Genomic DNA, 12,984 nt, shown 5'->3' on the forward strand with positions numbered 1-12,984 from the left:
GAAGAGGGAGTGGAGAGTTCTGTTTGTCACATACTCGTTTGTTCTCCCCCTCGCTTTCTCAATTGAAGCTGTTCACCTCCATCACTCTTTGTTCCCTTTTTGAGTCATTGCAGAGCTATGTGTGTCGCTGGCTGGCTGGCTGGCTGGGTCTGTCCGTCCGTTCGTCCGAGCACGAAAATAGTGTTTGGTTGGTTTTCACCACCAAGTGACAGTACAGTACAGTACAGTAGAGTGACCCCCTGGGAACCCGCACACAGTAAGTCTGTCATTTCTCCCCATTGTTTTGGACGTGGGCGGCTTGCCGGCTTCCCGGCACCCTGGGCACGTTCCTGGAGGTCTGGACCCCCACACGGAGTTGCACCACTCAGTTCTCTCTCTCTCTCTCTCTCTCTCTCTCCCCTAGTCTAAACTTTCCTGCCTCTTTAATTCCCTCTATTTAACCATCTTTCTTCCTCACTGTCTTTATAAGGTACACATGTGTATATATATCTCTCTAAATCCCTCTATCGCTACTCTCTGTCTAGTATGTGTGGGTATCTCTCTCTCTCTCTACATGTATATTTCTCTCCCCCTCTGTGTCAGAGCAGCCGACGCTGTGAAAGCTACTCAGAGTGACACAAAGTGAGGAGAGTGGCGGCTTCACGTTCTCCACTCCTTTATGCTCCTGCCAGCTCTCACCATAAGGCAGAAAAGACCACCCACTAAACTTGCATGATCAGTGTTTTATTTAACAAAATGTGCGCGTGCCCGCGTTTGGGCATGTGGGCGTGTACGTGCGGTCGTGCGTGCCCTTACATAAAAGCCTTTTGTTCTAATTCCTATAGACTAGTAATCCTTGGAATAAGTCCAGTAGTACAGTATGAATAGTTCCTATAATGTGATTGTTTGAACACCTTGGTAGGCTGGGGCTCAAGGAAAACAAAGGGGTCTCACTCCACAGTGTTGTAAAGAGGAGTGGCTAAATGCATTGCCTATGGCAGTGGTGGACAAAACGCTCAACACCAGTCAAATACTCCTAGTCAAATATTACTCTTTGTGAGTCAAATATACAAGCCGTTTTCTCCGTCCAAATTGACGACTTGTGGGTTCAATTCCACTGGGGTTTATCCAGCTTTGTTGAGACTACAGTACACAAACATAATTGGTCAGGGAAGGTGATAACAATACAGGCTGCATGGGGACAGCAGCTGTCATCACGGAGTGTTGGGCGGGAGGAGTATAGGACGAAGGCTTTATAATGCCCTCCCGGTGGAGGTTCCCCACTGGTATGAGTCAGTAGGATACAACAACAGTGACACAGAAATGTGTGTGGGGATGAAACAGTTGGCATAATGACTACATTTGGGAGAACAATGCGTAAACAAACCTTCGAATGAATGAATGAATGAATGAATGAATATCCGACCCTGGAAAAAAAATCTGGCAGTTTGAGCCGTGCATGTGCGTGCGTGCGTGCGTCAGAGACAGACACAGAGAGGTTGCATATTGCATCATGCCATATAAATACCCCATGCGTATGCAGCTTTTCTATCTATATAGCTTCTCATTCATATTCATAAAGATAGTTCAAATATATGCACGTGGCACGGCTCTAGTTACAAAAACATGAATATTAAAATGAAATAAAGCACACCCCCATGATAATGCATTCATGTAGCCAGTAGGCTATATATTTCAGAGCCACATACGACGATGTGGTTATGCTGTTTGCACATGAAAAGTACTTCCACCCCCATGGCTGTACCAATAAAGGAATGCAATATAATCATGCAAATACAACCATGTGCTGTTAATGAGGGTTAGGTGGTCTATGCCAGTGATTATCTATGGTTTTAATTTCAGCATTAGGCCATTAACCCCGATTTGATATGATGTATATCTCTGGGACCCCAATTTACAATGTAAAAAAAAGTCTTAATGAAAGAGCTGTGGTCTCCATCTCCTTTCAAAGTGCCCTTGAGCAAGACAGAGACAACTGAACCCCCACACCGCAACCACCCACTCGTTGCAATTGAAAGTCAGACTCGATTTCGGGGAATTCCTCAAATAAGAACAATGTCAGCAGCTCAGCAGGTGTTTTGGTAAAATTATGTTGACGTTAGCCAAGTGAAAACCTATAGGTTTAGGTTTTCTCCATAGATCATCATATTCATGAAGCTAGCTCAACACCATTTCTGCAGACATTGCAGTCACATTAATTATGCTAGCAAAGTAAGCATTTCTATATCAATTTACATCAAGTGTAGCTAATATGACAATGACATTAGAAAGGACAATGGGCACATTGCCAATTCATTATGAGTTGTCATTACCTTCACCGCATTTTGTCCCTGTGAGATGTGTACTATCATAAATAATCAATTTGCAAGCATGGATTTGTACATAACTACACATGTTTGTTAAATGGTACATACTGTATACAGTATACTGTAGCACATATAGCGGATAGAGGAAAACATGCATGCAGGCCACCTGCACACCAGGAATTAGGGGCCCAGAGTTTTGCTCAAGGACACTTTGACAGTAACTCTGGGAAGCCTTAATAATTTGATTGAACTGGGAACCTTGAGGTTCCCATCAGGCCGCTCCACCGGCCACTCTATCCCTGAGTCACTGCCGCTCCAGTATGTATGAAATGTGCAATTTCACTGTTAACGTCAAGTACAGGGTGCTGTGTATGGGGGAATTCATTGCCCTGAATGGCACATAATGTTCAGCGCTTTGCAGTGGTGTGGTGATATAAGTACGTGACATACTGTACAGGCATACGGTACACTTTAAACCCACTACAAAAGCACTAGGATTTATGTATATACAATGACTGTCCTTTGACTTTGTGAACATTAAAATATCAGGTAGAGTATAACTGTAAATCTGTAATACAATATGTTTTTTGCCAGGGAAGGCATCATCTCTTCCATAATTCAGTGAGTCTGTGTTATTAAGTTCTGACCGTGGAGAGGCCAGGGCTTCGAGTCTGGCTGTGACTCGTGACCTTGACCTGACGAGCAGCACCTGCTTGCGTTTCAAGTTTAAACACTTAAACCCTATTTATGGTTGACCAAGGTCTCCCAGGGGTCTATTGTATCCTTGGCCGATATACAAGCCTTAATGGCTCATATGCAAGCTCACAACGTAGAATTGTATTCTATTGCAGTAGAGTAAAAGTGACATGAAACGAAAGCAAACCACTGTACATACTTTGGTGTCTTCACATGCCTCAAACTATAGCCAGTCCATGTCCAGATGACAGATGAGTACAGATGACAACATCATGACACCTGTTGTGTGAAGTGCAAACAATTTAGCAGACATTACGGTAACAGCAGGGGATTGAAGTGCATTTATATTGCAACTAACATTAGTTGTTGTGCATTGTGCATGATTATGAGTGTGCGCACGTGTAATAATAGGCCTAATTATAATGTGTGACAAAACTGCAGGAACGTTCATTGTTAACAGTAAAAACTGATGAGCCTGTTCAGGTTTCCATTATTGTTAACACCTGCACGCATTGAAAATTGCCGGCTGATGAACGTGCGCTCCTGAGGCCATGCGCATATAAAACTAAGGTTAAAAGCAGATCCTAACTGCCATGGGCTGAGTTAGATGGTGATTAACATTAAAGCAGCAGAAAATCAGTCCAACGTGTTTAAATTGCTCCCCAGCTTTAAATGTCATTGGCTGTTAAAGGCTTGTGTTGCATATAATAAATTGTTGATAACGCATAGCCATGCCTTTCAGAATGCTCTCAATTATTCACTTAACCTCATGTACTTCATTGACCAGGGTCTCTCCAGGGTCGAGACTTGGCACCCTCCTTTTTTCCACTACACTGACTGACTCTTTGCAGAAAATAGCCAATATAGGCTGGCGTAGGCTGGCGAAGTTGTCCGGCTACAATGCAGCTTGACCTGGGTTCGAGTCCCGGTGCTGAGGATCTTCACTGCGTGTTACTCCCCATCAGCATACTGCCCTAAACAAACCTTAAAGTCCATAGACCTGGCTGGCAAACAATTTACATAAGTGCTCTTATAACAAACATGCAAGTCCATAGTCTTGGCTGGCTCTAAAGTGATCCTTGTACTGCATGCTATAAACAAACATTGTAATATCCTCAAATTCCATGATTTACATCATACTGTAAGTGCTCTACACAATCAATAAAAATCCCATAGATTTGGCTGCCATATGACGTAATCTTCAAAAGCCATGCATTGGAGTGGCTAGCGCCCCTCAAAAAGAACAACAATATCATCATACATCACATTTCATGATCAGCCAATCAAATCCTCACAAATGTGGTACACGCAGACACACAAAGCTGGGCATAGGAGGGCTGCCGCCCCTCAAAAAAATCCAGATACGTTGTGAGCTTTTTCCGCTGAATGTTAAACTCTATTATGAGTATGACACGCCCAGAATAGGGATGTTCGGGTTCATGTGTGTTGCATTTAGGCATTAGTAACTGACTGTGAGGGTGCCTAGGTGGTTTTTACAAGGCTAGAAGGGAATCATCACTGTATACCCTATACAATCATTTATCAACTAGACCTCGACTACTGCTGTTGCTGTATGTTCTTCTGTACACAGGCGGTGGAGATATCTTTCCCCACTGTCCTCAAAAACTATTGGGCCAAAACACATTAGACAAATCACTGATGGTAGAACTGACATTTCCATCGAGATGGATTTCACATAAACATGTTTGTCTGGCATCTGGAATATTTGCTGACGTGTTTTAAATCTCTTTGGCAAACATCATTTTGACATGTTCATAATGGCAAAGCTGGGTTTGTGTAGGCTATTAATACCGACAGACTGAATACCGGCTATAATAATAGAAGTCAGCACATTGTGTCACAACCGGAAGAGCCACTTGAAATTCCAGGTCCAAGGCACCATAAAAGCATGGCACACTGAACAATATAGGCTATATATTTGTATTAGCTTGTCCGACACCTTGTCTGACACCGCGGCAGAAATCACTGTTCTGTTTATAGACAGTCCATACAAAAATGCAAGGCAGAGATTAACATTAACATGTAGCCTAAATCCCCTTAGTGTCAACAGAGATGCATTCCCCCCCAGAGTTTTCTCTGCTTTGTTTTCAAAAATAAAAAATACTACTTATTTAAAAATAAACAGTGGTATTACACGGTTCCATAATATTATGGAATTTTTTACATAATATGTATATGATAGAAAATATACCTGTGTCTAGTGATGGTGTGACAAAATGTATGTTTAGTGTTCTAGGGTTAATATACATGGGATGTGCTATCACTGCTTCCCAAACAGTGGGTCGGGACCAATGTATAGGTCATGGACCAATTTGTATGGGTCACGACTTGAGTAAAAATCCCATTTTATTTTTCCTACATTTAGAATAAATAAATACATTAATAAATAAATAAATATATATTTTTAAATAATTGTATACATTTTAAAACAAACAAACAAATCTAAGACATTCCATTAATAACAATCACACCCGGGTGAAGTGAGGGTCGCTAATATATTAAAGTCTAACTCATGTTGATTAGGTGATGTAATGGTGATGTAAAACAAACGGTGCCAACACAACCATCCCTCCATTTTAGTGCTATTAAACACCATTTGTCTTTAAAGCATGTAGGGCAGGGAACAGGGGATGTTACTTCAGCTAAATGCATCACTATGCCATTCTAATATACTACTACCTCCTTTTCAGCTGCTGTTCTTCATTTTTGTCTACTTAAATAACAAAGGACTGCCAGCAATTGTGGCTGATGGAATTATATTGGTCGTATTGGAAACAAAGAACAATAATTAATATTAGTCACGTCTGCTAAGATCAGTGTATCCAACTGTTTGTCATGCAGCATTGCATCCAACCAGAGAATATTAGTGTAGTATGTACTATATAATATGTATTTATTTATTTATTTATTCATTGCATTTATTCATGTTTTAGAATGAAAGGTTTTATCAACGCAAACCTCCCACACACATGATGGAGCACTACTTGTTTATAGATAGATTTGATCGCTCAAAGTGCATCATGGAACAACACATGGGTGTTCTATCTAGATCTAGAATGAGCATGTGATGTCACCCCATTGTAAGTAATATCACAAACCTCTCAAGAACGGTTTCTCAAGCTAATGCATATATTATGTATGGTTATTGTGTCTAATTAGGTGTGCCTGTTCCGTTTAACAGTGCACACCTCTGAATATTCAGCAGGGCTTAATGGAACGTGATTAGCTTAAACACGACTACCGGATTCCATTAGGCTAAAACACTGTCACAGTGACAGTGGTGGATGGTTGTGCTTATATATAGAGTCATCATAATTCTCCATTTTATATAGAGGCTGATATAGTGGCCGGTAGAGTGGCGGAATGTTCCATCCCGTGCTCTCCCAGAGTTGGTGTCCAAGTGTCCTTGAGCAAGACTAATTGCTCCCGATGTGCAGGTTGGTGCCTTGCATGGTTTCCACCGCCATTGGTGTATGAATGTGTGTGTGTGTGTGTGTGTGTGTGTGTGTGTGTGTGTGTGTGTGTGTGCGTGCGTACGTGCGTGCCTAACACTATATTGTCAGCTGTTATTTATTTTAATAATTAACACATAGAGACACTGTGAAAGACTGGTGTTTCACAAAGCTGTGTCAGAGATGCTGATTTAATCAAAAGAGCCTAGGGATTCTCTCTCTCTCTCTCTGTGTGTGCGTGAGTGCTTGCGTGGGTGCGTGCGCGCGTGCGTGGGTGCGTGCGTGTGTGTGTGCGTGCGTGCCAAAGGAGGCAATGGGAGGCAACGGGGGACATGGGCTCTGTGTGTATGAGAGTGTGCATGCGCGCGCATGTGTGACCATGTGTCATGGGTCACAGCAGTCAATCTCCCTGATTGACTGCATAAGCAGCGAGCGCCAGTGAAGGGCACCCTAGGGCGTAACTGTGTCTTATTCTTTCCTTCTGACAGAGAGGCGGATGAGGGTGGGGACTCTAGGGAGGACCAAGTGATCAATGGAGACAGTGAACTATAAGATGTTAGAATGAGAGCACTACGGATGCGGATAAAGGGAATAACAATGTGTAAGCGAGAAAAACAGAGGGTACAGAGGGATGAAAAGACTGGGACAAACATCCAGGCAGGTGACGATTATAAGTAAATAAAACCAAGTCAATCAATAAATCAGTATATAAATATATAAATAACTGAAACCGTTTCCCTCCCGTGGCTAACCGCTGTGACCCTGTCCTCTCACTCTGACCCCCTGAACCGCTGGACCCTGCCCTGACCTCCTGTGACGCAGACAGCTGCTCCGAGCTTCACCCCTGGACAGCCACGGTCACACCGCATCACGTCTCCCCGGTACAACTGGACACTTCCCGTCTCGCGGGGGAATCAGACGAACGGGAGCCCGGCGTCACTAAATTCTAATGAGGATCACTCAGTGGCGGTCAAGCATACGTGGCATGCATTTGATGCATTCTACTCTGCCGTGTCTGTCATCACAATGCAGAGAAACGTCGCTTCCATTTTGCAGATGCCCACCTACTGTATATACCTTGTTGTCATATGACAAATCCGGAAAATAGCCAATCTACAAGCTCACAAGGTGCCGTGTTGTGAGCTTGTATATCTGGTATATTCACTATTTTGTATTATCTTTTTTTATTAAATACATGGAAGAACCAATGGAATTAATTCCACCAAAACTGTAATTCAATTTTCTCAATTGTCTCATACAGTAGGTGGCCGAGGCCGGCCCTAGACTCTGGAACAGTTTGCCCCTACATATCAAGTCTACTCGGTCCTTACTGGCCCCAATTTTGGTTTAATTGTGTAATGCTGTCTTTATTAATTCTGTTGTTAAAATTGTGTTATTGGTCTTTTGCCTTTTTAACCTGTCTTCCAGTTTTCTGTATGCTTGATTTTAATCTGACCTTGTACAGCAATTTGGTTTACCCCTGGTCATTGTGAATGTGCTTTATAAATACAGTTTGATAAGTTGAGTTGAGGTAGAGGTTGTGAACCAGGAGGTTCCCAGTTGGATTCTCGGCTCCTCCAAGCTTTGTCCACAGTGCTTTCTTAGTTTCTTCCATAATCAGTGAAGGCAAAGGCGACCATGCACCAACCTGCTCATTATCTATGTTAGGGGTTCAGTGTCTTGCTCAAGGACACTTCTACACAAACCCACTATATCCTGAGCCACCACTATACCCTCAGCCTGAACAGGAAAGAAAAGTCTGTTACAGCCAGTTCCAGGAACGTTGAGAAACATGTCAGCGAACACCGTTATTTACAGAGTATACCGCTCCACCACAGATCACTGCCAGGGGAATGTTTTACACCCATACTGCTATCTCTGACAACTCCATTCTTATTCCTATGGAATGACTCAACTTTGGACAGCTGCCAAATAAAGTTGAGAAATGAGAAGCACCTATCTACAAGGATTTACAATTCCTACATCAATAGCTCCCAATTCTGTCTCACTAGCAAGGTGTGAAATTAACTCTGGCTAGTGGCTACCATCCAAACAATTGTATAAAGTCTGCCTCATAGCTTTTCTATGCTACCACATAAACTTACATGACACCTATTTGGCTGGTAATAATGAAGTTTGGAATCCATCAGGCAAACTTAATTTACTGCCTTGCTTACAAAGAGGAAAATTGATATTTAACTCGACTGGCAGAACATAGCAGATACACTGTAACTTTGAGAGTGTATCCTTCCTTATATCTTCAAAAACGAGATGTAAGTTTTCACATATTTTCACATGGAAAAGTGGCTTTTACTTTCCCTCTCCACATGCTAGCAAGTTATATAAACAAACTGACAAAACGCATTATAAAAAGGCATAGGCCTATTTAGGCGAATACTGGACAACTCACCCCGGTGAGTTGTCTTCACTTTCTGACATGGCGGGGTGAGTTGTCTGTACTTTCCGCTGGGGCAAGTTGGGCGAGTTGGTAAAGGTTAAGGACGGACAGCTCACCCCGAAAGTCCAGACAACCCACCCCGGTGAGTTGTCTTCACTTTCTGACATTGCGGGGTGAGTTGTCTGTACTTTCCGTGGCACCCATGGGACGTGGGGGGATCGTTTGGGGATAATGTTTGCGCTTCAAAGGCAGAGTCTCACAGCTGTACAAAGAATTGTCCAACGAACACAGTTCTAATAGGCCTACTTATTGACTGAATACATCTGAATAGCAAAGCTATTGACACCCCCCCCCCCACAACGATGATGATGGCTACTACTAGATATATATAGCATGTGAGAAATTACAAGTGACCTTATATAACCATTCAGCCATATTGAGTAAACAAATTAGGAGGGGTCCAGGTAATATTAACATCTATGGCCAAATTGCCAACACAGTTTTACACATTTCTTCAGAAGTTTCACACACACACACACACACACACACACACACACACACACACACACACACACACACACACACACACACACACACAGAGAGAGAGAGATAGAGAGAGAAATCAAGAACAGTGGATCTATGCCGTATTTCAGGAAGATAAGGTTGAATGAATCTAGATTATATTAAGGATAAATGGGAAATGTTCAGTAAATTATATAAAAGAGCTCAAAGGGTATACATATTCAGTCAGACAACTCACCCCGAAAGTGAAGACAACTCACCCCGAAAGTGCCCGAAAGTGAAGACAGCTCACCCCCGAAAGTGGGGTGAGATGTCTGGTGAGAGTGTCCGGACTTTCGGGGTGAGATGTCCGGACAACTCACTTGGAGGTGCAAAAAGGGTGAGTTGTCTTGTTACCATTTAGGCTACACATGACATTGGCAAGGCGCCGATATCAAAACAAAACATAAATTATAGGCCTATTATACAACAGCGCGCTTGGGCTCGGCGACCCGGGTGTTGTATGGTCATCATTCATCATAGACCCCTCCCTAGTCGTCCGAATCTAATATCTAACATTAAATTGCAGCAGCATTCAGCAGTTCAGTTGGCACGGCGGCCATAGTAATTAGTAAATACTATATTATTTCTCACTGTAATAGTGACTATTAGAGAAATAATATAGTTAAATAGTAAATGCTTTACCTTAAAGCCCAAATGTGCTCTTGCGCTCCGGGGTAGTTAATTCCCTCATCATGGCATTTACTGTATATCCAACGTGTGTTACGTGTCCAGAATGTCATTATGTACGTGAGGGTAATATAACGGTAGTCGCCTGGCTCAGTCATGGCTGCAGGTGCAGGGGCCGCCCGGGGCGTGCAGGTAGACTCGAGCTCAGCCTCGGCTGAATACTGCTGCTGGTGCTCATGAAGGGTTCATATAGACTTGATTTGGGCTTGGGCCCACCAAAGAAATCACTCATTCTCTTCTGAGCCATGTTGACAACAAGTTCAACAACACACACACAGTCAGGCTAACCGGATAAATTTAAATTTGTGCGCCCCGTGCATAAAGGTAACCGGAAATAGCGTCAGCAGCAGAGCAAAGACATGATAAATATCAACACTTTTCCTGGGCTGTGTGTGCTCCAGTTCCTGTCGATTTGATCCAATGAAAGCCAATGAAACTGGTCAGGTGACCAATGATATCCAATGAAATCAACAGGAACTGGAGCACACACAGCCCAGGAAAAGTGTGGCTAAAAACAAAAACAAAAAAGACACACCTTAGTTTAAGAATACAATTTATGTTATCCTCCAACCAGTCCACTTTTTATTTATATAAATAACGTGACATTGTTATTATTCATATATATTTTTCCCCTTATTTCCCCCCCTCCTGTTCGAGGGTGGGCTGTGCCTGGGGGAGGGGGTGCTTCAGCCCCTCTAGCACCACTACTTCCCTCAGCCATGCATCCATATCAGCTTTTGTTTAGCCCTCAGTGTTTACCAAGTGAACCATCTTCAAATTGGTCTATTTGTTCATGGCTCCCTGGGGAAAACCCTTCCCTCCTTTTTCCATAATCTATTTGGGTATAATTCTCAGGTCCATATACTCACGTAGCTCAAATCACCTCAGACCTCCAATGGCCTGCACGTCTCAAACTCAGTTCAATATAGGCTTCAGAGGGTCTAAAATATAGAATGCTCTGCCTGTAGGCCTACTGTACATCTAAGGAGTTACAGTATATATCATCAATTCAAGAACGGTCTAAAATCACTTCTCTTAAACACCACATACTTCCCTTACGGTCTACCAATTTAACCTGTTTTGTGACCTTGATTGTCTTGTGATTTGTTCTGCTGTTTTCTTTTCTTGTTATTTTGTCCATATATTATTTTTCTTCCTCTGTGTAATGTGTATTTGTAATAGATCTCAAATTTCAATGTAATGTAAGCTTAGATGTTCTTGAAGAATGCCACTTCTTAAGCCCCTGGAGGTTTTTAGGCTTTCTCCTTCACATGTTTTTTTATTGAATTTGTAACACTTTTAAATATTTTGTAAGTGAAAATAAACAAACAAACTATATGGGTCTATTTCATACCATTTCTACACTCATTAAAATAAAACTTTTGACCAATCGGTATGGTAGCGTACTGTAGATTATGTTAAAACTAACACATCTGCAAGATTGACTTGCTGCTTCGGAGGTAGTATCATCTAACATCTAACACTCTCCTCTCTATCTGCCCTTTGTCTATACAGTAGCATTTGACTCTAGGAGAGTATCAACCTTGGTCCTTTTTCTCTCTTCTCTAATTCAGGGGTTCTCAATGTTTCTGGCTGTTTCCCCGTTAAGGGTTGGAGACACTCTGCTGTGCGTTGTGTCTCACCACGCCTCATCAGCCATTATAAAATACAAGGTAACCTCACACCTCTTGTGGCTTATTAAGCTGTATGCAATAGTACAAAGACATCTAAAGTGTCAAGGGAAGGCCACCACACAACTCTCCAAGATGTATACAAAATGTATGAGTTTATAAACCCTTTCGTTTTGAAAGATTTTCCAGTGACTGAATGACTAATGTGTGGTTGTGGATGTTGATTAAGTGATGGTTGTGAATGACTGTCCTTAATTGTGCATTAACAGTAAACTCACCACCGAGAGCCGAGCAACAGTCTACAAGCTATACAGGTCTGCAATACAGGCCCTCAAAATAATTGGATTTGACCAGGACACGTACAACACTCTCCATCGACAGCCTTAGGCGCGATTCATACTCCTATTTTAGAGCCGAATAAAAGTCGGTTCGGCTCAGCTGTAAAATGAATCGGCCCTTAGTCACAGAATACACGTTGCCGCCGCTACAGTCCTGTACAAAATTCACACCCCCCTCTGCCCTAGGAGCCTCCAGGTCATGCTCCCTCCACCTTATACCAGACAGCGAAACACCCACCGATGCACAGCCACACCAGAACATGCTCTCGACCCCCCAGGCTCCAAAACACACACTTTGGACAGAACTTTTCTCCACACTGCTGTCCGGGTGTGGAACAGCCTACCACGGCTACCAGAGCATGTAGTTGACTCCATCACAGAAAATGGTCTTCAAGCATTTAAACGCATGCAGAGTTCATATACTCCTGATTGGCCAATGGATATTGTATGATTGTATCTTATCTTACTTGGCTATTGTTCACAATTGCATCGAAAAATTGCATTAAAAATAAATAAACAATTGAATGTTAGTACATTTCTCATACCTATTTAGCAAGCCGTTGGATGACATTTTGTCACAAACACATGCATTGGCAGAATTCATAAATAACTGAGCATACACATTCAAAGGAATTGTCGAGGTCGAATTTAATTGAACTGCTATAATACTTCAAGGACCATATGTCTCAGTGAAATCCAATCAGTGGAATCAATCCCTGTATAGGCCTGTCAGAATACGTAAACGCCTCGTCCCCTTCATCATTGAAACGTTTGTCTCTTGTGTCATGCTATAAAGATAAGTAAAAAAAAAAACCTCACTCTTGCCACTGTGTGTGACCCAGTACTTTTATGTATAAATTACTGCACATGATAAAAAGGATTTACATCAAA

This window comes from Protomyctophum bolini (genome assembly GCF_963924005.1).
Source record: "Protomyctophum bolini genome assembly, chromosome: 9".
Classification (NCBI taxonomy): Eukaryota; Metazoa; Chordata; class Actinopteri; order Myctophiformes; family Myctophidae; genus Protomyctophum; species Protomyctophum bolini.